Raw genomic sequence first — 27,231 nt, forward strand, 5'->3', positions numbered from 1 at the left:
CAGCATTTTAAGTGCACATCCAAGTATTTTTTTTTAATGTGGTGAGGCTTTCTGCCTCTACCACCCTTTCAGGCAGTGAGTTTCAGACCCCCACGACCCTCTGGGTGAAGACATTTCCCCTCATATCTCCTCTATACCTCCCCCCTCCCCTCAGTTACTTTAAATCTATGCCCCCTTTAAATCATTGCCCCCTTTGCCAAGGGAAGCAGGTCCTTCCTGTCCACTCTATCCAGGCCCCTCATAATTTTAAACACCTCAATCAGGTCTCCCCTCAGCCTGCTCTGTTCCAAAGAAAGCAGACCCAGCATCTCCAATCTTTCCTCATAGCAAAAATTCTCCAGTCCAGGCAATATCCTCTGCACCCTTTCCAGTGCAATCACATCTTTCCTGTCATGTGGTGACCAGAACTTGATGGTTTATATTTAATAAAACATTCTCTAATATTAAAAATCCTGCATACCAAATAAATGCTCCTCCCTCCCCCTGTTGTGATGCTTTTTATGCTGTCGTTGTTGCATTCTTGGTAAACTGAGTCTAATGCTGCCCTAGTTATGATCTATGAATGTGCCACTGTAACAGGTTACATAGAGTCCTGGCAATCTTATATTGAGGCAAAGGTAAGGTGGAAAAGTGAGGGCAGATAGATTTGAGAGAGAGATCTGAAATTGGAGCAGGTCTTGTCATCTTCCTAAGAAATCTTATTTTGTAAGGAAGCTGATAGTTTGTCATCAAGTCCCCTTTTTCGTGAATGATATTACTGGAGGGAAAGGGAATGTTTTCCCAGTGAAGCAAATGTAATGGGCGGCAGCAGCTTTCCTTCTGCAGATGGGGCTAGTTCCACTTATTTGTTGGAATTAACTTAAAAAATAAACAACATTGTAACAATGAATTACTTTCCAGACTGCAGTTTACATGAATAATGCATTCTTATGTCAAAACGATTACTGCAAGCAAGTGAGCAGCAGAAACTATCTGGGCAGACATAGAAACTGAGAGAGAAAACAATTTTCCATCACATAGCAGACACAATTAGAAATAAGTTGTGGCATAAAAAAGTCAGACATATCACAGCAGAATACTGCACCATGTAGCATGGGAAGATCAAATTAGCCAACAACATGCAGTCATTGCCCCTGTACTGTGTAGCACCTCATCATCTCATCATTGCACGGAAACCTCCATGACCTCAAATCTGCATCTCATAGTTTGAGCCCACAGTGCACAAGTGACTGACATTAGCAAATATGGCGTGACCACCTTAAGCTTTGCCCTTGCTCCTTTTTCCAAACCCAAGTCCCTGAACTAATCTGGATCATCCAAGAGAGCAGGAAAGCTACAAACTCTCCCCTGCAAAAATCACTTCCCATCATTACCTCAGGCCCCACTTATGAGGAGCTATTGAACTGTTCCAGGTCCAAAATCAAGGACATCTGCTGCGCTGCCTCTTCTGAGCCCTTCCTTCACCTCACCCTCCCTTTTCCAGCCCTCCTCCACATTCTTGCTATTCGAGCCCCTACACTCCCACTTATTCAATAGTTTCTTCACCATCTGGCAAACTTGATGTCACTAAATGTACATTTCCATTTCGATATACGAAACCTATTATCCTTGACGCCCCCCCCCCCCCCCCATCCTCCTCTCTTAGCTCCGGACCACCCAATTCTGCTCCTCAGTCCCATGCTTGCCAACCTGTCCCTATCCTCCAGATTGGTCCCCACATCAAAACTGCTGTCTTTACACCCCTCTTTTGTTCTCTCCAGAGTTTGAGTTGTTGCTTTGGTACCACACGGAACGGTATACCTACCCACTGAGCCTCTGAAAGTCTCACTATGCATGGTTCTATTAAGTATCGAATAACTCCACAAGGCTAAGTATGGTGAGCTAGTTCAGGCATGACCTTACTTAAGTTTATTTGTTCTCAAAGTGAGGATTCAACATGGCTACCAACATTATATACACGGCTTGCACGTGTCTGTCAGTGACCATTAGGACTCCGACAGTCGCGCCTTCCAGTGGCAGGTAAAACCCAGTTAACATACATAACATCATTTCCCCCAAAGTCCTTGGTACAGGTTGTATTTACAAGCTGAGATGGTCCAGGGCCTTCCGCTCCCTGGTTGATCATCCCAGTTCGAACGCAAGCTTGGGTGAGTTAGTGGGACCATTGCTGCATTGCGGAGCAGTCGGTCTGACAGGACTGTCGGGGATGGTCGATTCATCTTCGTGAATGACACAAGGGTCAACTGATGGTTGGATGTGTGTTGGTTGGTCGATGATCATGTCATCTTCAATTTGTTCTGGGTTGTCAGTGAATCGCAGTTTGGTTTAGTCAATGTGCCTCTTGCACGTTTGGCCATTAACAGTTTGACAACAAACACCCTATTCCTTTCCTTGGCCAAAACCATGCCAGGAACTCACTTTGGACCATGACCATAATTCAGGACAAATACAGGGTCATGAACAGCAATGTCACGTGATACGGCCGCGCGATCGTGGTACCATTGCTGCCATTGCCTTCTGGTTTTGACATGATCATTGAGATCCGGGTGTACAAGGGAGAGCCTGGTTTTGAGGCCTCTCTTCATTAACAGCTTGGCAGGAAGGACGCTGGTGGGGTCTCGTCCGGTAACTGAGCAGAATGCAGGACAAGCGGGGCTGTAGGGAGCCGTGAGTCACACATTTTCGGCTCTGCTTAATGGTTTGGGTAGCCCGCTCCGCTTGACCATTAGACGAGGGTTTGAAAGGGGCAGACCTGACATGCTTGATGTCATTACGGGTCATAAACTCATAGAACTCCAAACTGGTGAAACATAGTCCATTGTCGCTGACAAAGACGTCGGGCAGGCCATGGGTGGCGAACATGGTCCGGAGGCTTTCAATAGTGGCTGTGGACGTGCTGGATGACATGATTACGCATTCAATTCATTTGGAGTAAGCATCCACTACCACTAAAAACATTTTGCCGAGAAAGGGGCCGGCAAAGTCTATGTGAATCCTTGACCATGGTTTGGATGGCCATGACCACAGACTCAGCGGAGCCTCCACAGATGCGTTACTCAGTTGCATACAAGTGTTGCACTGATGCATGCATGACTCCAAATCTGAATCAATGCCGGGCCACCAAACATGAGACCTGGCAATGGCCTTCATCATGACAATGCCTAGGTGGGTACTGTGTAAATCTCACACAAACGTTTCCCTGCCTTTTGTGGCATAACAACATGCTTACCCCATAACAGACAATCAGATTGAATAGACAATTCATCTTTGCGGTGGCTATGAGGCTTAATTTCATCCTGCATTTCCCTGGGAATGGTAGACCAATTTTCATTTAGGCCACACCTTTTTATGCTTGACAGTACAGGATCCTGGCTGGTCCAGGTCCTAATTTGGTGAGCTGTGACAGGTGACCCCTCACTCACGAAGGCGTCCATGACCAGCAGCAAGTCTGCGGGCTGCGGCATTTCCACCCCGGTTGTGGGCAATGGTAGCCGGCTAAGCGCATCAGCACAGTTTTAAGTGCCTGGTCTGTGGTGGATGACATAATCATAAGCGGATAATGTCAGTGACCATCTTTGGATGCAGGACGAGGCATTGGTGTTTATACCTTTGCTCTCAGAAAACAATGAAATGAACGGCTTGTGGTCTGCTTCATGCTCAAACCGAAGCCCAAACAGGTATTGGTGCATTTTCCTAACCCCATATACGCATGCTAAAGCCTCTTTCTCTACCATACTATAGGCTCTTTCAACCTTAGACAGACTTCTGGACATGTATGCAACTGGTTGGAGTTTGCCTGATACATTGGCTTGCTGGAGCACACAATCACCCCCATATGATGAAGTGTCGCAGGCAAGCACTAACCGCTTACATGGGTCATAGTGTACCAGTAATTTATTGGAACATGGCAGGTTCCTGGCCCTTTCAAAGGCTCTGTCTTGAGATTTGCCCCAAACCCAATCGTACCCTTTCTCAGCAACATGTGCAAGGGCTCTAGCAATGTGCTCAAACTAGGTAGAAAGTTACCGAAATAGTTGAGAAGACCCAGGAATGAACGCAGCTCCGTCACACTCTGGGGTCTGGGTGCATCCTTGATGACCTCTGTCTTTGAGTCCGTATACCTGATGCTGTCTGCTGCAATCTTTCTCCCCAGGAATTCGACTTCTGGTGCCATGAAAACACACTTGGAGCATTTTAGCCTGAGTCCCACTCTGTCCAGATGATTTAGAACCTCTTCCAGGTTGTGCAGGTGTTCGGTGGCGTCGCGATCGGTGATCAGGATGTCATCTTGGAACACGACAGTTCTCGGGACAGACTTTAGCAAACTCTCCATGTTTCTCCAAAATATGGCTGCTGCCAAGCGAATTCTGAAAGGGCATCTGTGGTATATAAACAGTCCTTTGTGCATGTTGATGCACGTCAGTTTTTTTGACGATTCGACCAGCTCCTGTGTCATGTAAGTGGAGGTCAGGTCCAATTTGGTGAACGACTTACCCCCGCTAGTGTTGCAAACAGGTCGTCAGCCTTGGGTAACGGGTACTGATCCTGTATCGAGACTTGGTTGATCATTACCTTGTAGTCGCTGCAGATCCTGACCGTGCCATCACTTTTCAACACCGGGACAATTGGACTGGCCCATTCGCTGAACTCGACTGGCGATATGATTCCTTTCCGTTGAAGTCTGTCCAGTTCGATCTCGACCTTCTCCCTCATCATGTATGGAGCCACCTGAGCCTTGTGATGGACGGGTCATGCATCCGGGCCTAGGTGGATCTGCACCTTGGCTCTCGTGAAGTTGCAGATGCTTGGTCCAAACAACGAGGGAAACTTGCTCAGCACTTGAGCACACGAAGTGTCATCCACTGATGATAAGGCTTTAATATCATTTCAGTTCCATTTAATTTTCTCAAGCCAACTCCTGCCGAACAGCGTTGGGCCATTGCCTGGAATAATCCACAAAGATAAATCATGCACAGCTCCATCATACGATACCTTTACTGCCACTCTGCCAATGACTGGTTTGAGCTCTTTGGTGTAGGTATGCAGCTTCGCATAGATTGGGCTCAGTTTGGGTCTTTTTGCCTTAATGTCCCGCAGCTTTTTGAAAGCCCTCTGGCTCATTATTGACTGACTCACACCCACGTTCAATTCCATGGATACTGGAACCCCATTTAATTTAACTTCCAGCATTATTGGAGGACTTTTGGTAAAAGAATGTACCCCATACACTTCTTCATCCTGTACCTTGGGTTGAGTTGTCTGTGCAGCTTGATCCACGCTGGATCAATCATCCTCAGCCACGTGGTGTGTCGCAACACGCTTGCTCGGTTGCGGACACATTCGCTGAAGGTGCCCCATTGTTGCACAGCCTTTGCACACGTAGTGCTTGAATCAGCATTGAATCAGCATGATGGCCCCCGCAACGTGAACAAGGTGAGATTTGATTCACTCCCGAAGGCGGACTTTGAGCAGTTACAGGTCGTATGAATGCGGACAAGTAGGCCCTGCCATGTGCAGCTCTGCCTGCCGACGATATTATTTTACGCACAGTACTTACCGGTGAGTTTCGATGCTGGGAAGATATCTGTTTCGAGTTTTCGTCCGTGGACATGCATGCCTGGGCAATCGTGATGGCCCTGCTCAGGTCTAGAGATTCAGCAGCGAGCAGCTTTCAAAGGATGACCTCGTGGCCAATGCCAAGCACGAAAAAGTCCTGTAGCATATCCTCCAACACAGTTCCGAAGTTGCACGGCCCAGCGAGACATCTCAGGTCAGCGACAAATTCCGCCACGACCTGGCCCTCGGAACAATTGTGCGTATAGAAACGATACCTCGCCATGATGATGCTTTCCTTCGGTTTAAAGTGGTTCCGAACCAGCGTACACAATTCATCGTAAGTCTTATCCATTGATCGAGTCGGTGAGAGTAGAATCTTGATAAGGCCATAAATATTTGACCCACAAACGGTGAGGAGAACCGCCCTGCGCTTAATTGCATTATCGGTTCCTTCCAATCCGTTGGCTATGAAGTACTGGTCGAGGTGATCAGTGAAATCCTCCCAGTCTTCCCCTTCCACGAATCTCTCCAAAATTCCAACAGACATGGTTGCGTGAAAGTTCGTATTTTTAACTCGTCGCCAATTGTTAAGTATCGAATAACTCCACGAGGCTAAGTACGGTGAGCTAGTTCAGGCATGACCTCACTCCAGTTTATTTATTCTCAAAGTGAGGATTCAACATGGCTGCCAACATTATATATACAGCTTGCACGTGTCCGCCAGTGACCATTAGGACTCCGACAGTCGCGCCTTCCAGTGGCAGGTAAAACCCAGTTAACGTACATAATAGGTTGCATCAAGAAGTCACGGGGTAATCTGATTAGTAAAACAATTAAAGGCCCCGCTGGGAGTGAAAATCCAGTTCCCACTTCCCGCTGAGAGCTGTGCAACACCCTGGAGTTTGTGGAGCGTGATGAATGTTCTCTGCTGCTCAGTATGTTAAGTGTTTGGATTCCGGCCCTACTGTTGCATCATTAATCAAAAGATGGATTTATAAATGCAATAACTGCAGAGCACATTGTGAGCAGGTCATTTGCTCATTGATATGGATTATAGTGAGTGAATGATGAGACAGGAGGAGGGGCAAGTGTGGCGATGATGCAGACATTGAGGAGGCAACTAACGTGCTTCCTGTCGCCCAATGGCAGTTGGTGTCATTATTGGACCTCAGTACATCATTCTGGCCCAGGTTACTGCTCCACCACAGCCTCGAATTCTCCGGTTCAACATCTGTCACACAATCCTATTAATCCTCATTCTTCTTGCCGCTGATGATAACTCAGCAATCAGCTACTTAAGGGGCTCCTCTAGCTCCTCGTCTACTGTTTCAATACAGATGATGGGAACTGCCTGTCTGATTCAATGATCTCATTGAATTCTGTCCATTTTAATTATTTTTCTTCTGTAGATTTTAACAAAAGCTCCATTAAATATGAAGAAAATAGAGTTAATTTGGAATTAATTTAAATAGTGTTTTTTCAAATGTTTAATCAATGAAAAAGACTTGCATTTATATAGTGCCTTTTATGACCTCAGGATGTCCCAAGGCGCTTTTACAGTCAATGAACTACTTTTTGTAGTCACTGTTGTAATGTAAGAAACGCAGCAGCCAATTTGCGCACAGCAAGCTCCGACAAACAGCAATGTGATAATGACCAGATAATCTGTTTTTTAGTGATGTTGATTGAGGGATAAATATTGGCCAGGACACCGAGGATAACTCCCCTGCTCTTCTTTGAAATAGTGCCATAGGATCTTTTATTTCCACCTGAGAGAGCAGACAGGGCCTCGGTTTAATTCTCATCCGAAACACATTAATTGTTTGGATTATGGCCCTACTGTTACATCATCCCCATCAATCAGAAGATGGATTTATAAATGCAGTAACTGCATGAGCAATAATAACTCTTGATTGTAATCTGGTCAGAGTCGCTAACGCCTATAAAATAATTCTATTCTCTTCATGGAAATTCTTTGTAAGGGTTCTGAAGCCCCCCCACCTCCTCCTGACCCCCACCTCTTCCCCACCCTCCCCCTCCTCCTCCTCTCCCCCTCCTCTCTTCCCCTTCCTCCTCCTCCTCCTCCTCTCTCCCCCTCCTCCCTCCTCCCTCTCCCCCGCCCCCCCCTCCCCCGCCACCCCAGATTCAATTAAAATCTGCCTTTCCTGAGGTACATCTCATTCTTCCATCTGCTGGTAAGACTGCAGAATAGAATGCTAATCATGTGTGGGTCAAAGAGAGAGACATCCTAAAACACGTGTTGATAAAATACGCATCCTGAATGCTGACATGGATCCAAGAATGTCAGCTGGGGTCAAATATGATCTCTCGATCATCTGGGAGAGTGCGGTACTTGACTATGAATAGGCTGCTATGAATAATCTGTCTCTGCCCATCAAAATGTATCCATGTAGATAAGAGCCCATTGAATCATGGAGTACCCTTACTAACTGATATTGAGATCACTCAAGGATCCATTTAAATACTGAATTTCATGGTAATTATCCTCTTGGTTTTCCAGCACCTATCATTGAAATTTCATTCAGTATATGCCACTGTTAATGATGGGAGTCTGACCAATCATTTTTGCGCAGTGCACTGCAGCCTGAACACCGGGTGCCAGACAGTCCTCATGTGCCGTCCGCTAAACAGAAGCTACAGCAGATTAATGAACCAGTGAATTCCATTTGGTATGTTAGCAACTTAATTCCCAATTCTTTTCAATATTTTTCATTAATGGTCTGGGGGATGAATTAAGCATTAACAAAATGAGATAAGCAATGATCTTGGCATTGTTTGCACGCTAAGCACTCCCAGGTGGGGTCCAGCACAGGTTAGATGCCAGGTAAAACCACACTTGCCCATACAGCACTCTCGGATCAGGTACAAGTACAGAGTAAAGCAATGTCTGCACTGCCCCTTCATACACTGTCAGGTAAGGTACAGCAGGGGTTATATACAAAATAAAATTCCTGTGATGCTTTTGTGCTGATTTACCTTGCTTTGCATTCCATATTAGGATTACATTCTTAGCTGAGCCCTTGTTACCTGTGACCCAGAGAGTACTTTCACGTACTCAGGTATCTCGGTAAATTTGTAGTAGATCCAAAGATTAAACAGAGAACCTTCTTCAGTTTATTTCAGCTACTATACAAGCATGGATTAAGGATTGGTTAATGGACTGAAAACAGAGAGTAGGCAAAAACGAGTCATTTTCGGGTTGGCAGACTGTAACTAGTGGGGTACCGCAAGGATCAGTGCTTGGACCTCAGCTATTCATAATCTATATCAATGATTTGGATGAGGGGAACAAATGTAATCTATCCAAGTTTGCTGATGATACAAAGCTAGGTGGGAATGTAAGTTGTGAAGAGGGTGCAAAGAGACTTCAAGAGGATATAGACAGGCTAAGTGAGTGGGCAAGAACATGGCAAATGGAATATAATGTGGAAAAATGTGAGGTTATCCACTTTAGCAGAAATAATAGAAAAGCAAATTATAATTTAAATGGAGGAAAATTGCAAAGTGCTGTAGTACAGAGGGACCTGGTTGTCCTTGTGCATAAAACTCAAAAAGTTAGTATGCAGGTACAGCAAGTAATCAGGAAGTCAAATGGAATGTTGACCTTTATTGCAAGGGGAATAGAGTATAAAAGCAGAGAAGTCCTGCTACAACTGTATAGGGTATTGGTGAGGCCACACCTGGAGTATTGCGTAGTTTTGGTCTCCGTATTTAAGGAAGGATATACTTACATTGGAGGCTGTTCAGAGAAGGTGCATTAGGTTGATTCCGGAGTTGATTTATGAAGATAGGTTGGGCCTATACACATTGGAGTTCAGAAGAATGAGAGGTGATCTTATTGAAACATATAAGATAATGAGGGGGCTCCACAAGGTGGATGCAGAGAGGATATTTCCATTAATAGGGGAAACTAAAACTAGAGGACATAGTCTCAGAATAAGGGGCCGCCCATTTAAAACTGAGATGAGGAGAAATTTCTTCTCTTAAGGGTTTGTAAATCTATGGAATTTTCTGCCCCAAAGAGCTGTCGAGACAAGATCATTGAATATATTTAAGGCGGAGATAGACAGAGTTTTGAGTGATAAAGGGAGTAAGGGGTTATGGGGAGCGGGCAGGGAAGTGGAGCTGAGTCCATGATCAGATCAGCCATGATCTTATTGAATGGTGGAGCAGGCTCGAGGGGCCAAATGGTGTACTCCTGCTCCTATTTCTTATGTTCTTATGTAACGTGGAGAAATGAGAAGTTATCCACTTTGATAGGAAAAATAGAAAAACAGAATATTTTTTAAATGGTGAGAGATTGGGAAATGTTGGTGTTCAGCGGGACCTGGGTGTCCTTGTACACAAATCACTGAAAGTTAACATGCAGGTACAGCAAGCAATTAAGAAAGCAAATGGTATGTTGGCCTTTATTACAAGAGAATTTGAGTATAAGAATAAAGATGTCTTACTGAAATTATATAGGGCCCTAGTGAGACCACACCTGGAATATTGTGTACAGTTTTGGTCTCCTTACCTAAAGAAGGATATACTTGCCATAGAGGGAGTGCAACAAAGGTTCACCAGACTGATTCCTGGGATGGGGAGATTGTCCTATGAAGAGAGATTGAGTAGACTTAGACCTATATTCTCTAGAGTTTAGAAGAATGAGAGGTGATCTTATTGAAACACATGTGCTGTTGAAGAAGCCATGGTGAGTTGCTGCAGTGCATCTTGTAGATGGTACACGCTGCAGCCATGAGTGAAGGGAATGAATGTTTAAGGTGGTGGATGGGGTGCCAATCAAGCGGGCCGCTTTGTCCTGGATGGTGTTGAGCTTCTTGAGTGCTGTTAGAGCTGCACTCATCCAGGCAAGTGGAGAGTATTCCATCACACTCCTGACTTGTGCCTTGCAGATGGTGGCCTAGCCTCAACAGCTTTTTGGGGAGCGTGTTCCTGATTTCCATTCTTAGCGCAGATAAGGATTTTGCCTAAAGTTGCCTGTCATAAAGTTCGCAATTTTACAATGTGCTTCATATTTGAATTATTCTGACAAGGCTGCCAAGAAAGTGCTGACGGAGTTAGATCAGGTTTAATCCTGTGTTTGAATAAAGTATACGAGTTTTTATTAATGCAAACAATTTGATGATCTTGCAGATTTTTTTGCCAACAGTGAGGAGAGTCGATCGAGACAGCTCCTGGGTATTGAATCATGTCTTCACGGGTGATAACAGATGGTTGGCCTGAGCACAGCGATGTGGTTAAAGACACACATTTGGGAGGAGAGAATCGGAGTCAATACTTCCAATGTTTAATTTCAAAAATAAGTTTTCACAGGAGGTTTTCAGTTGGGAGCTGTTGGGGAATGGAGCCAGAGTCCTTAGCATTAACACAAATTGTTTGTGGGATTTTGCACACTGCTAGAAGGCAGTGTGGTGAGTGTTCAGTACCACAGATCACAAGGATCAGCTTTAATTCCTGACTCCACAGAGTTTCCAATTTCAGCAATGCTGTTGAAGGAGGGGCTAAGCGAGGTCCAGATATATCCCAGGCTGCAGAGGAACCATTATCAGGCTGCTCTCGTCCACCTCATAGTGGCTGATTCATGGTCAATTGATTGAGACTGGGAGCAGGTCATCTCACCTCAGTGGTATGTATCCCACTACAGTGTCAGTCATCTCTCTCTTCATGACCATTGGCCAATAGTAACACATCAAATAAACATTATTTATAATATATTTGGCTATCCTGATAGTGAGTGTGTAAATGCTCTGTCCATATATGGCACTGAGCTTTATAGACAAAGAAGTTCCTGAGGCAGTGCGACAATTGGCTTCAAACCTCCTGGGATAGCGCGGGAGGATGTTGTCCAGTGTACTAAAGCACACATGGTAACGGAGTACTGGGATTATCCATGGAGCTGTAGTAAAGCTCAAGTCAACACTAGGGCAGCAGTACCACAGCATGAGTCAATTGTAGGGGAGCTGTACCCCATAAAGAATCAGGGCCAGGGGAGCTGTACCCCAGCCTGAGTCCGCAAGTAGAGAGACGGACTCTGGCATGCCAGGGCCAGGGGAGCTAGCTAAGAACGAGTCAGCACCCGGGCATCTGTACTCCAGCACATGTTAATATCTGGGGAGCCATATCCCAGCATGAGTCACTGCCAGGTGAGCTGTACCCCAGCCCGTCAGCCTCATGGAGTCATACCCCAGCATGTCAGTGTCAGGGGAGCTGTAGTCCAGCACGGGCCAATGCCCAGGGAGCTATACCCAAGCACATCAGCAACCTCGGGCTAAATCCCAGCGTGAATTTGTGCCAAGAGAGCTGTACCCAAGAACATGTTAGCACCAGGAAAGCCAGACCCCAGCTGTGTTAGGGCCAGGGGAACTGTACTCCAGCATGAGCCAATACCAGGGAAACTATATCCCAGCACAAGTTAGCGACTGCAGAAGAAGAGGGGCAGAAAAATAGCCAAGTGTGTTTACAAAATAATACCTTTCATAAAACTTCGACCCTCCTTCCTGAGTTCCCTGGTTATCTTTACATAAGAACATAAGAATTAGGAACAGGAGTAGGCCATCTAGCCCCTCAAGCCTGCTCCGCCATTCAACAAGATCATGGCTGATCTGGCCGTGGACTCAGCTCCACTTACCCGCCCGCTCCCCGTAACCCTTAATTCCCTTATTGGTTAAAAATCTATCTATCTGTGACCTGAATACATTCAATGAGCTAGCCTCAACTGCTTCCTTGGGCAGAGAATTCCACAGATTCACAACCCTCTGGGAGAAGACATTCCTTCTCAACTCAGTTTTAAATTGGTTCCCCCATATTTTGAGGCTGTGCCCCCTAGTTCTAGTCTCCCCGACCAGTGGAAACAACCTCTCTGCCTCTATCTTGTGTATCCCTTTCATGATTTTAAATGTTTCTATAAGATCACCCCTCATCCTTCTGAACTCCAACGAGTAAAGACCCAGTCTACTCAATCTATCATCATAAGGTAACCCCCTCATCTCTTTAGTGCAGCAGCTGCAAAGGATCTGTAATTGGCAGCAAAGACCTGAGGTGAGATGTCATGCTGCATCTCATTGTGAAAATGAATAATAGTTCTGCAATGGGATTGCTGATTGAAGGGCTTGTCTTCCCAGCCCATCAGCAATTTTAAAGGTTGACAGGATTTTCATTAAAGGAGAAAAGTGGATTGCTCATTAGAAACCCCTTCACGGATACACCTGATCCAAATCAAACCACAAGCCACTGCCGAATTCCCATTGTGGCATGATATCAGGTGACCTGGGAAGAATGTATGTTCCGAATTTAATATCGGAGCACTGAATTATGCATGTCTCTTTAAATCCTATGCTATACATATGGTGAACTCTGCACAAATATGATTGACAACAGCAAACTGGCTTTTGTGCTTCCTTGTTTCTATAGCAACGGGATGTCTTATGGGACATTTGTTTCAGTTAGAGAAACATTCAGTTACAGATATTTCTATTTAATTATACCACTGGATTGAGATAGTCCAGATGAAGATCAGACAAACATTCTCTGGAGAGTTTGCTCAGTGTAATTCTTCGTAATGGAAGAGACTAAATAAGGGGTTCCTAAGCGTAATTCCCAGGATGATGTTCATGTATTTGTACATGTGACTAAATATAACTCATCACCTAAGACTATAACAAATCTACATTCAGCCCAGGAACAATGCTGGCCCAGAGCGTAACAAGAAGATTTGCTGGGAGTTATATCTGTGTCTGAGACAAGGATTACAGAATATTCTGTGGTAAAGCTGTGGATTATTTTCACAGTGAGACACACAACACTGGGAACTTGTTTTGTGCCAAGGATCCTGGGCAATAGTATGTGTTGATTCATTCAGTCAGTTTGTTTGCTGTTGATATTGGTTTCTGTGAAAGAGTAAAGCTGCTTTAAACAGAAATGGGTGTTCTTTAGAAAGTCCATTTATTTCTTCTGAGTCTGATCATACTCAAAGAAATTCAGAGATGCAAACCTGAACTAATATAATGAATATTTGCTTGTGTTTGACAGAACTCCCGATGCAAATATAAATCCTGCTCCTGCAATGCTGCTGTTGTTGCCAAATTCACCTCAAAACAGAAGCGCCAGGACTCCAATCACTTCAGGGTGAAATATTATCTTGGAAAATATCTCTCCATTGCTATTGTTCTGATGAAATCACTGACAGGATGATTGAAGGCTTCAGGCTGGAAAGAATGATCAAATCGGCAACTTTTATCCAAAGTTTAACCAAGTCCTGAGCCAACACACATTTTGCCATGTCATAGGTCAGAAATGTGCTGCATTCAGTAATTAATAAAACTAGTTTTACTTAGTACAAGACCTATTAGATGGTACTAAAATAATAAGAACTCCACACAGTGATTGAATTTAAACAGATTTTTTTGTGCTTTTGTGAACTTAACAGGTTCTGAGGTTTGTTAATCGGATACGTAATGGCTGCCCAGAAGATTTTCTTCAGCTCCCCCTCCCCCCACCCCCCCTGCCCCAGCTCTCATTCTGACTTGAAGTCTCTGATTCCAGCTATTGTTCACACGGATCTCCAGGACCTTGCCCAAGTAGTCTTTCTTCGTGCGTGAGCTTAGGCACTGAGTTCTGGCAGGTGATGGCAATTCAACTGTAGCAGCTGAGCTCAATACTGTCCACACTTTCTAGCAGAAGTGGGAGCCTGGGCTCATTTTTATCTTTCCTAACCCAGGAGCACTCTGAAGCCAACCACTGCCCAGCTGAGATCAGGTAACTCAATACAGATTGGGAGTCCAACCTGGTCTATGTGTCTCTGTACCAAGTCAGGCCCTGCATCCATCTACTGAACCATCAGTTCCCTGTTAGAAGGTTCTCTAAGTCAGCGATGTCTATCCTGCAGCTCCAGAGCCACACGTGCCCTCTGATCCCTGGCAATCCAGACTTCAAAACCCAGGCAGTTGATGGCCTAGCGGTTCGGATCAGGCTGCATTTAGTGCAGTCGTCAGATTAGCAGATAACTCCCAAACCAGACTACTGAGATCTGTTTGTATTAGAAACTTGAGATATATGCCTGTTAATGGGAACATGGAATTAAACTAGCCTAGAAAGTCCATCCCGGGAGTTATAAATTTTGACCCAAAGGGCCTGGAAGTTGGGACGGACCCTGAATCTGTTGGGTTTCTAACTCATTCACAAAGAAAAAGTCAATCCCAATCTTGGGGGAGGCTCGTGGGTACTTCTTCTTACGTCCCGGGAGCAGTTTGAGGGTGTATCTGAGCGAATTCCAAGACTACTCCAAGAATCACACCAGATGCAACGCTGATAGACCCAGCAGTACTGACAGAGGGCAGGTGTAGGTGCCATTGTGGGCCACTAGGTAGGAATTCAGGGCCTACCTTTGCCAGAATGTGGGATCAGCTCGCTTGCCTTCAAACATGGAAGGAAAATCTGGCACTGTAAGGAGTTCTAATTCTTCAGCCTGACTGGCCAGTAGTATCCTGCATCGGAGGGCCCACGTGGGCCGGCCCAACCATTGAATACTTGTGGTGAGTCGGAATCACCATGTTTGAGTGGCCCAGCAGTCTGCGCGGCCCCTGACCTGCGAGCACCACCGGAGCAGGCCGGGGAGCAGAAGGAGCAGCGTGGAGGCATACCACTCCAGGAAGCAGCACGTGCTGGAGCATGAGAGCAACGGCAGCGAAGAGTGATGTCATCAAGGTCCAGGTCGGTGATTGATGCGTGGGCAGGTACAGCAGGAGCGGCGAGGTCGGGGCGAAGGAGCGGCGAGAGATTGTAGAGGGACGTGATCGGGGCCCAGGAGATGCATGAGTTTGGGGCCTAGAAGAGGCGAGGGCCCAGGGGCAGCACGGGCCAGCCCACACTGCGATATATGTGAGCACTAGGTCCGTGCAGCAGAGCTGGTCTCCAGTTGTCTTGGGTAATCCTTGCCACTGGACCAAGACCTAGCTCTGTCAAGCCCGTGTGGTGGCTGGTGTGCAACGGTCACCGCACGTTAAAAAAAATCCACGCACAGGCATCTTCCACCCTTCAGGATTTAGTTCGGGACCTGGAATTTTAGGTTCTTCATTGAAACACCTGTGAACTTTTTGACATGGAAGCAAGTCATCCTCGATTCGAGGGACTGCCTATGATGATAATGATGATGATGAAATATAAATGGGAAAACCCCCCCAAAAAAACGTAAAATAAATTTGTTTTAAACATCACATATTTAAAATTAATTAAAATGGAATGTAATTAATTATTTAAAACAAAAATGGAATTTTTTTGAAAAATAAATTTATATATTTTAAAGGGTCTAAAATTAAACTTATTTCACGGGTTTTGAAATGTTTAAATTATTGAAAAAAAATTATTTTTCTGTCCTTTAAAAGTCTTACGCTGATAAAAGCAGGCCTTACGCCTGCTTTTATCAAGCGTAAGAATTTTATGGGCATTCGTTGGGCAGAAGTTGGGCAAATCTCCGCCTGTGAATGTCCATTTCTGTTAGATTTGTGCAATCTGTCGAGGATTCTTGACAGATCACAAGTTCTGGGTTTAGGCGCATGCGCAGTGCGTGCCTAAACTGGAACTTGCGGGCCCCTATGGGAGCATGTGCACCTCATATACCCCCGTAGGGGCCACAAATTCAGCCCCAACATTTTCTGGGAAGAAATGATTTGGGATTATTCAGATGTGCTTGCTCAGATAAAGCTTTTCAATGTGCCTGTAGTCCCCGAAGGCAGGAATAATTCCATCAAACGCTACCTCTTAATTTCTTCTTTTCTGGCTGAGATCCTGCAGGGTTTTTTGTTGAAGCACACATCCTTTCTCACACATTGGGCCTGTGCCTGTGGCAGGTAATTTTCAGAAAATTGCATTCACTTTGGCTGGGAATAAAGGGACCATTACTCAAGCGTTGATTCCTTTCAAGCTGAGCAGAAGATGACATCCATCTGGCATTCACAACGTACAAACAAACTCAGTCTTTCTGATCATTGCTCAGATACTTTCAGGCAGAGCTTCTTTGGTGAAGTTTATTTTTGGCCCATTTTCCTCCCCGCTGTAAATAGTATCCCAACTGAAGAATAAGTTATGGAAAAGCAGAGGGGAGAGAACGACATTCCATTTAAAAACCTTGTCATTCGCTGAACACCCTATCTGCACCTCCTCATCATCGGTGATTTCAACCTTCACTTTAACTTCCCTAGTCCCCTCTTCTTTGAATTCACCACCGTCCTGTACTTCCTCAATTTCACCCTTCACATAAACTTCATTATCCACATCCTTGGCCACCTCCTCTGCACCTTACTATCTCTCGTGGGCCCCCTGAACCCCAGGGCTAAACTTTCCATTCATTTTCGGCGGGTTCACGGCGATTTTCTCGGCGGTACAGCTGTTTTTCCGGCCGGCAAAAGTTTCCCCCTTCGTTTTTTAATGGTATCGCCCAAATCTGAAAATGCCCATCAGGACCAAACTGTTGACGTGCACCATTGAGAAAATCACCAGGGCGTAAGTCCAGATCGCCGAAGGAACCGCCCTGTGAAATCTGCTTAAACAGGGTGGTAGGTGAGTACTCTGCAAAGAAAGGCAAGTTAAAGGTTCTTTATTTATTTTTTATAAAATTTAAAATGGCGATTATGTGTAAAAGTGTCTTGAGAATGTTTTTTAACTTTTCTTTTTAAGTGAAATATTTTTTTTTTAAGTTCTCCCCCCTCCTGAGGCCCAACCGCAGCCTCGGACTAAATTTTTTTAAAAACGCCCGTTTTACTTAGTTTCCCCTTAACCGCCGAGAATAATGATGCGAGACCCATTTTCTGGCCGGGCGATTAGTTTTTAACTTAAAACTGGAAATTTCCGCCAGCGTTACTTACCAAACATTAGCAGTTTTTCTGGGTGGGCAATCGGGTGTTGAGGGGCTCACGGGAAAGTCCAGCCCCCAGTCTTGAACTCTGACCATTTCTTCATATCCTTTACTACCCACACCCTTCTACCCTTCTGCAATCCCGCTACTTTTACCTTCCATTCATGGAAAGAAAAACTCTTCCCCAGTCCTTTAGAAGCTCAATTTCCCAAATTCCTTGCCTTTGTTTCTCCACTTTTCATGCCAAACTTGTTTAACCATTTCCTCACCTCTAGATTTGTTCCCAGCAAAACCATCACTGTGTCCCAGCAAAACCATCCCTGTGTCCCAGCCCTGCCATTCCTCTGGCACATGCCCCACTTTTGCTCCCTCAACTCTGAGGGGTGCAAGCTCCAGTGGAGCTGGTGCTGGTGCACAACGAGCCCAGTCAACCATTGCCAGATTTGGCATGACCACATCAAGAACTACTGTGCTTCATTCTCCTTAGCCAAAACAGCACACTATTCTAGGATCATCCTGCAGGGCAAGAATAACCTTAGGATTTTTTTTCTATGGCCAACCAGCTCCTTAAACCCCTCTCCTCAGCTTCTTCCACCCTCACCTCAAACACCAAGTATGATGTTGATACCATCCATGTGGCTGCAAAAGACTACTCTCTGACGCCCAAGTCAAAATCAACCCCATTGATTTTACTTGAGACATCTTTGTTTGGAGAGGGCATGTTGATCGTGTCTTTCTTTGTGAATGGAGGAAGCAGTCGTTAAAAATATATACTAGTTTGTGCTCATTCTCAGTTTCAAGCCAATTTGCATCTTTTATGGTGTTCACCTCTTCTCTGACTGCTCTCTCGTTTTTGTGGTACTGATTTATTTTTACTGTTATGCTTGGCTTGGAGTGGGTCAGGAACCCGCCATCATCCCACCCCCATGTGTCTTTCCCTCGGGCGCATGGGGGCGGTGCGGCAGCGACTCGAATGGCAGAGGCGTCTGACCTAATTCCAATCATTATTACCTTCTTGACAGACCCTTTTTTAGCCTACCTTTCAAATTTCGCTGGATGACCACGGGATTCACGCAGCTTGGGAACCACGTCTGTCAGTCTGAGGTGGGAGTTGAGTGGCCAATGTTCCAGCTGATTAGTTGACAGCATGAAATGTACTATAAAAGCTCCCACCTCACAGCTGATCACTTCCCTCAGGCAGAAACTGCTGCTGACTGTATTCCCAGCACAGATTTAGTTCTCTACAGGCTGCAAATGTTTGCAGCAAAGTCGCCATCCAGTCTCACCTCATTGGTAGAACTGATCACACCATTGACAGATTGCTTCTCTCATCCCTACTTGACCTACTATCTATTCCATCAGCATGGGTGCCATTTATACTGTCACATCTTGGTCATCAAAATCAGACCACTATGATTCCCAACACCAGCAGCACCAGGCACACCAGCAGCACCAACACCACCAACCTTTTCCTCAACCACCTGATGCTGCACAGGACAGAGAATATCAGTGCAGGGCTGCACCACGAGGGAGGCGGTACCCGCAACACAGGATACACAGGCAGAGGATGAGCTTCCTCAACATGACTGATCAGCAGTACCAAAGGAGGCTTAAACTATCGCGCCAGGTCATCGCAGACATTTGCACATTGCTGGAGGAAGACCTGCAGGCCAGAGGACCGGGTTGACATGCCTTACCAGTGACTGTCAAAGTCACCAGCGCCCTCAACTTCTTCACCTCAGGCCCCTTCCAGTGATCTGCAGCAGATATTTGCAGCAACTCGCAGTCGGCTGCCCACAGATGCATCACACAGGTCACCAATGCCCTCTTTGATAAGTCAGCCAATTATATCAACTTTGCCACCGATGAAGCCAGTGTTACTGAGTGGGTGCTGGGCTTTGTCACTTTGACTGGCTTCCCATGGGTGCAGGGTGTCATCGACTGCACACATGTGGCCATCAGGGCATCCCATAATCCAGGAATCTTTGTCAACTGCAAGGGCTTCCACTCCATCACTGCGCAGCTGGTCTGCAGCCATAGGAAGATCATCATGCATGCATGTGCCAACTTCCCTGACAGCTGCCATGACTCTTTCGTCCTTTGCCAGTCCACTCTCCCTCAGCTCTTCGCTCCTCCAAACAGACTTTCTGGCTGGCTGCTTGGAGACAAGAGCTATCTACTGGAGACCTGGCTCATGACACCTTTGAGGAGACCAAGTACTGAGGCCCAGGAGAGATATAATGAAAGCCACATTTGCACCAGATGTGTCATAGAACAGACAATAGGTGTGCTCAAAATGTGCTTCAGATGCCTTGACAGATCTGGAAGAGCCCTTCAGGATCTACAGAATCCTCATGGTCTGCTCGCCCTGCCACAACATAGTGCAGCAGCGAGGATTAGTGCTGTGTGAGGAGCAAAGCACTGTCTGCACAACCTCTTCAGAGAAGAAGGAGGATGAACATCAGCTGGAAGATGAGGAGCAGGAGCTGGAGGAAACTGCAGCCCAGATCCCACCAGCACCCAAGCACATTGCTGCCCTGGAGGCTAGGGATGGCCTCATCTTGGCCAGATTTACTTAACTTTACGCAGTACACCCATATGGCTGCCACATGCTGCGCCAAGTTGGCACTACCCCACAGCAACACCATAAAGCATCCCTACAATGACCAAGCCATTCCTGTCACATTGACCCCCATTGCTAGAGGTACCATTATGTCTCACCATTCACTGCAACTCACTAATTCACTTCCAAAGGTGCACAAAAATTTGTCCAAGACCGGAAAGTGGTGAAAATTAAGAATTTTACGGTTGACATCACATTAACGGAAACTTGACATTAACATCGAATAAATCACCTCAGTGACCACCCTTGTGAATCTACATTTGTGTCATCTTTCTCTTACGCATGCTTCTACGAGGTGCTACCCCTGTGGCTTCAGCAGAGGTAGAAGTAGCCTGCTTGCCGCTTAGACACTCTTGGCGGACCTCCTCTGGGTTTTGAAGCCTGTGATGGCCCCGGCAAAGTCTGCTCCTCCTGCGACTGTGCTGGGGCAGACTTGGCCATCGCGATCCGAGGATGCATCTGGGGCTCTGACAGTGGAAATGGGGGAGAAGTGTAGGCATTTTGAGAGGAGCCCACACTTCCATGTCCCCTCTCACAGTAATCCTTGGTGATGCTGCGCCCTCAGAGGCTGGAGGAGTCGTCTTCCTCTTCCTCCTGGACAGTGGGGGTCTCTTTATGGACCTGTGGGAGAGTAAAGAGATGAGTTAGATATACCAGATGAATAATGAGTAATACCATTATGCACATGATAATCGTTCAGTGGCTGTTGACATCAGTCCCCATATGAGTGACTGATGTATGCCATATAGCTGTATGATATGTAGTTCTATCATCAGGTTGCTGAGGTGTCCCCCTCTCTGCCGCCAACTGCTCGGCCACTGCCGATACTTCTAATGCAGCCTTCTCTACTGTTGTGAGGGTGGCAAGTGATGGAGGCCCACCTCCAATTCTCTCCCTCTCCCTTTTCCTGCAAGAAGGGAAAGAAGAGAAGGTTGAGTGAGAGTGATGGAATGAGTGTAAGGAATGGCTGGGTTACATCTTTAGAGGGAGACTAGGATGGAGAGGCGTGACAGTGCCAAGTGGCCTCCTTGTGTGTTAGTTGGTATGAATGCATTAGGATGAGAGTGAGGGGTGGCTAGTAAGATGTGGATGTGATAATGTAGATAGAGAGGGATAGGTGGATGTGCAAGGAATGTTGGTGTGAGTAAGGATGTGCAGGAGTAGGGTTGGGAAGGCAGAGTGATGGGGATATGGAGTAGCTTTGTACTCAGCTTTCCTGACCTAATGAGATCATTGAAATATTTCCAGCACTGTACCCAGGTCCTCCTGAACACATCCCTCCTGTTCACATCCTCTGCAATTTGGAGTCAGGCTCACTTCGTCTCCTGGGGAGGTCTCTTCTGCCCAGTCGAAGGGAACAGGACCTCCCCGCGTGCTCTGACTCCCTGTACAAGTATATGGAGGTAGTCATCGGAGAACCTGGGTGCAGCGTTCTGCCTGTGTGTAGTCATGTCTCCAAGTGTTTGGAGCAATCCAAACCTCCAGTGCAGTGACTGCACACTCCTAAATGAACCTTCAAATGCAATGTGGCCTTGCATTTAAATATTCTGGCTGAAAATGCATCATCGATTTAATAGGGCCGGGTAACACGCAGGGTGGGCTCAATAGGCTCCATTTTGTCGATTTCTGCAGCGGGATGGTCGCAACCCACCACACTGACTGCCCGCACCCAACCCATCCAGGTAAAGAAAATTCTGGCCAATATATTTCTGCAATTTCTTTTATTCATCCAATTGAGCCCACTCTTCCGGCAGGATTTTTAAAGGCCATTTATCCTCTTTATCTCTCTTTTAATTTGTCAATAATCCACTTCGGGTCATGTTTGCTTAATCTGTTGGTTGGTTTGGGGAATATATTTATCCTACAGCCTCAGCATTATACCTTTAAATGTATTCCATTTGTCTTCTGCTGAAGTGTTGTTAAACACCCTCTCCCAATTTATTTGCTTTAGTTGTTTCCTTATTTCATTGGATTTAACCCTTTGAAAGTTATGCACCTAATTGCTGGTTTTAGATATTTCTGACTCCCAGATCATGTTATCTTTAGCGATCTGTAGTTTCCATCGCCCAGGGATACCATAACTTCCATTTCCTGTGCATCTTCTGGGTTACTTATAAATGTCAGAACAAGATGAGCATTGCCTTTTGTGGTTTCCTTAATGCATTGGGCCAAGAAATAGTGGCTCAGTGAGTAACACCGGGGTCAGTGAGTAACACCGGGGTCAGTGAGTAACACCGGGGTCAGTGAGTAACACCGGGGTCAGTGAGCAATACTGGGAGCTATGAGTAACACCGAGACCTGTGAGTAACACCGAGACCTGTGAGTAACACCGAGACCTGTGAGTAACACTGGGGCCTGTGAGTAACACTGGAGTCTGTGAGTAACACTGGGGCCTGTGAGTAACACCGGGGGCTATGAGTAACACCGAGACCTGTGAGTAACACCGAGACCTGTGAGTAACACTGGGGCCTGTGAGTAACACTGGGGCCTGTGAGTAACACTGGGGCCTGTGAGTAAGGCTGTGAGTAACACTGGGGCTGTAACACCTGGGGACCGTGATTAACACTGGGGGCTGTGAGTAACTCCGGGGGCTGTGAGTAACACTGGGGGCTGTGAGTAACACTGGGGGCTGTGAGTAACACTGGGGGCTGTGAGTAACGCTTGGGACTGTGAGTAACACTTGGGACTGTGAGTAACACTTGGGACTGTGAGTAATACTGGGGGCTGTGAGTAATACTGGGGGCTGTGAGTAATATTGGGGGCTGTGAGTAATACTGGGGGCTGTGAGTAACACTGGGCGCTGTGAGAAACACCGGGGTCAGTGAGTAACACCGGGGACTGTGAATAACACCGGGGACTGTGAGTAACACCGGGGACTGTAACACTGGGGTCAGTGAGTAACACTGGGGACTGTGAGTAACACTGGGGGCTGTGAGTAACACTGGGGGCTGTGAGTAACACTGAGGACTATAGAAACATAGAAACATAGAAAATAGGTGCAGGAGTAGGCCATTCGGCCCTTCTAGCCTGCACCGCCATTCAATGAGTTCATGGCTGAACATTCAACTTCAGTACCCCATTCCTGCTTTCTCGCCATACCCCTTGATCCCCCTAGTAGTAAGGACCTCATCTAACTCCTTTTTGAATATATTTAGTGAATTGGCCTCAACAACTTTCTGTGGTAGAGAATTCCACAGGTTCACCACTCTCTGGGTGAAGAAGTTCCTCCGCATCTCGGTCCTAAATGGCTTACCCCTTATCCTTAGACTGTGACCTCTGGTTCTGGACTTCCCCAACATTGGGAACATTCTTCCTGCATCTAACCTGTCTAACCCCGTCAGAATTTTAAATGTTTCTATGAGGTCCCCTCTCATTCTTCTGAACTCCAGTGAATACAAGCCCAGTTGATCCAGTCTTTCTTGATAGGTCAGTCCCACCATCCCGGGAATCAGTCTGGTGAACCTTCGCTGCACTCCCTCAATAGCAAGAATGTCCTTCCTCAGGTTAGGAGACCAAAACTGTACACAATACTCCAGGTGTGGCCTCACCAATGCCCTGTACAACTGTAGCAACACCTCCCTGCCCCTGTACTCAAATCCCCTTGCTATGAAGGCCAACATGCCATTTGCTTTCTTAACCGCCTGCTGCACCTGCATGCCAACCTTCAATGACTGATGTACCATGACACCCAGGTCTCTTTGCACCTCCCCTTTTCCTAATCTGTCACCATTCAGATAATAGTCTGTGTCTCTGTTTTTACCACCAAAGTGGATAACCTCACATTTATCCACATTATACTTCATCTGCCATGCATTTGCCCACTCACCTAACCTATCCAAGTCGCTCTGCAGCCTCACAGCATCCTCCTCGCAGCTCACACTGCCACCCAACTTAGTGTCATCCGCAAATTTGGAGATACTACATTTAATCCCCTCATCTAAATCATTAATGTACAGTGTAAACAGCTGGGGCCCCAGCACAGAACCTTGCGGTACCCCACTAGTCACTGCCTGCCATTCTGAAAAGTACCCATTTACTCCTACTCTTTGCTTCCTGTCTGACAACCAGTTTTCAATCCATGTCAGTACACTACCCCCAATCCCATGTGCTCTAACTTTGCACATCAATCTCTTGTGTGGGACCTTGTCGAACGCCTTCTGAAAGTCCAAATATACCACATCAACTGGTTCTCCCTTATCCACTCTACTGGAAACATCCTCAAAAAATTCCAGAAGATTTGTCAAGCATGATTTCCCTTTCACAAATCCATGCTGACTTGGACCTATCATGTCACCTCTTTCCAAATGCACTGCTATGACATCCTTAATAATTGATTCCATCATTTTACCCACTACCGATGTCAGGCTGACCGGTCTATAATTCCCTGTTTTCTCTCTCCCTCCTTTTTTAAAAAGTGGGGTTACATTGGCTACCCTCCACTCCATAGGAACTGATCCAGAGTCAATGGAATGTTGGAAAATGACTGTCAACGCATCCACTATTTCCAAGGCCACCTCCTTAAGTACTCTGGGATGCAGTCCATCAGGCCCTGGGGATTTATCGGCCTTCAATCCCATCAATTTCCCCAACACAATTTCCCGGCTAATAAGGATTTCCCTCAGTTCCTCCTCCTTACTAGACCCCCCGACCCCTTTTATAACCGGAAGGTTGTTCGTGTCCTCCTTCGTGAATACCGAACCAAAGTACTTGTTCAATTGGTCCGCCATTTCTTTGTTCCCCGTTATGACTTCCCCTGATTCTGACTGCAGGGGACCTACGTTTGTCTTTACTAACCTTTTTCTCTTTACATATCTATAGAAACTTTTGCAATCCGTCTTAATGTTCCCTGCAAGCTTCTTCTCATACTCCATTTTCCCTGCCCTAATCAAACCCTTTGTCCTCCTCTGCTGAGTTCTAAATTTCTCCCAGTCCCCAGGTTCGCTGCTATTTCTGGCCAATTTGTATGCCACTTCCTTGGCTTTAATACTATCCCTGATTTCCCTTGATAGCCACGGTTGAGCCACCTTCCCTTTTTTATTTCTATGCCAGACAGGAATGTACAATTGTTGTAGTTCATCCATGCGGTCTCTAAATGTCTGCCATTGCCCATCCACAGTCAACCCCTTAAGTATCATTCGCCAATCCATCCCAGCCAATTCACGCCTCATACCTTCAAAGTTAGCCTTCTTTAAGTTCTGGACCATGGTCTCTGAATTAACTGTTTCATTCTCCATCCCAATGCAGAATTCCACCATATTATGGTCACTCTTCCCCAAGGGGCCTCGCACAACGAGATTGCTAATTAATCCTCTCTCATTACATAACACCCAGTCTAAGATGGCCTCCCCCCTAGTTGGTTCCTCGACATATTGGTCTAGAAAACCATCCCTTATGCACTCCAGAAAATCCTCCTCCACCGTATTGCTTCCAGTTTGGTTAGCCCAATCTATGTGCATATTAAAGTCACCCATTATAACTGCTGCACCTTTATTGCACGCACCCCTAATTTCCTGTTTGATGCCCTCCCCAACATCACTACTACTGTTTGGAGGTCTGTACACAACTCCCACTAACGTTTTTTGCCCTTTGGTGTTCTGCAGCTCTACCCATATAGATTCCACATCATCCAAGCTAATGTCCTTCCTAACTATTGCCTTAATCTCCTCCTTAACCAGCAATGCTACCCCACCTCCTTTTCCTTTTATTCTATCCTTCCTGAATGTTGAATACCCCTGGATGTTGAGTTCCCAGCCCTGCTCATCCTGGAGCCACGTCTCCGTAATCCCAATCACATCATATTTGTTAACATCTATTTGCACAGTTAATTCATCCACCTTATTGCGGATACTCCTTGCATTAAGACACAAAGCCTTTAGGCTTGTTTTTTTAACACCCTCTGTCCTTTTAGAATTTTGCTGTACAATGGCCCTTTTTGTTCTTTGCCTTGGGTTTCTCTGCCCTCCACTTTTCCTCATCTCCTTTCTGTCTTTTGTTTATGCCTCCTTTTTGTTTCCCTCTATCTCCCTGCATTGGTTCCCATCCCTCTGCCATATTAGTTTAACTCCTCCCCAACAGCACTAGCAAACACTCCCCCGAGGACATTGGTTCCGATTCTGCCCAGGTGCAGACCGTCCGGATTGTACTGGTCCCACCTCCCCCAGAACCGGTTCCAATGCCCCAGGAATTTGAATCCCTCCCTGCTGCACCATTGCTCAAGCCACGTATTCATCTGAGCTATCCTGCGATTCCTACTCTGACTAGCACGTGGCACTAGTAGCAATCCCGAGATTACTACTTTTGAGGTCCTACTTTTTAATTTAGCTCCTAGCTCCTTAAATTCATTTCGTAGGAACTCATCCCTTTTTTTACCTATGTCATTGGTACCAACGTGCACCACGACAACTGGCTGTTCTCCCTCCCTTTTTAGAATGTCCTGCACCCGCTCCGAGTCATCCTTGACCCTTGCACCAGGGAGGCAACATACCATCCTGGAGTCTCGGTTGCGGCCGCAGAAACGCCTATCTATTCCCCTTACAATTGAATCCCCTATCACTATCGCTCGCCCACTCTTTTTCCTGCCCTCCTGTGCAACAGAGCCAGCCATGGTGCCATGAACTTGGCTGCTGCTGCCCACTCCTGATGAGTCATCCCCCTCAACAGCACTCAAAGCAGTGTATCTGTTTTGCAGTGGGATGACCACAGGGGACCCCTGCACTACCTTCCTTGCACTACTCTTCCTGCTGGTCTTCCATTCCCTCGCTGGCTGTGGACCCTTCTCCTGCGGTAAGACCAACTCGCTACACGTGATACTCACGTCATTCTCAGCATCGTGGATGCTCCAGAGTGAATCCACCTTCAGCTCCAACTCCGCAACGCGGACCGTCAGTAGCCGGAGGTGGACACACTTCCCGCACATGTAGTCGTCAGGGACACTGGTGTTGTCCCAGTGTTCCCACATGGTACAGGAGGAGCATATCACATGACCGAGCTGTCCTGCCATGACTTAACCCCTAGATACACTTAAATTGCCGACAACAATGTTAAAAGTTACTGACTAATAAAGAAAAAGATAAACTACTCACCAATCAGCAGCCAATCACTATGAGTAACACTGGGGACTGTGAGTAACACCTAAGCTCTCTGAGTAATATCTAGGCTCAGTAACACTGGGGGCTGTAAC

The sequence above is a fragment of the Pristiophorus japonicus genome, chromosome 18 (assembly GCF_044704955.1).
Source record: "Pristiophorus japonicus isolate sPriJap1 chromosome 18, sPriJap1.hap1, whole genome shotgun sequence".
Lineage (NCBI taxonomy): Eukaryota > Metazoa > Chordata > Chondrichthyes > Pristiophoridae > Pristiophorus > Pristiophorus japonicus.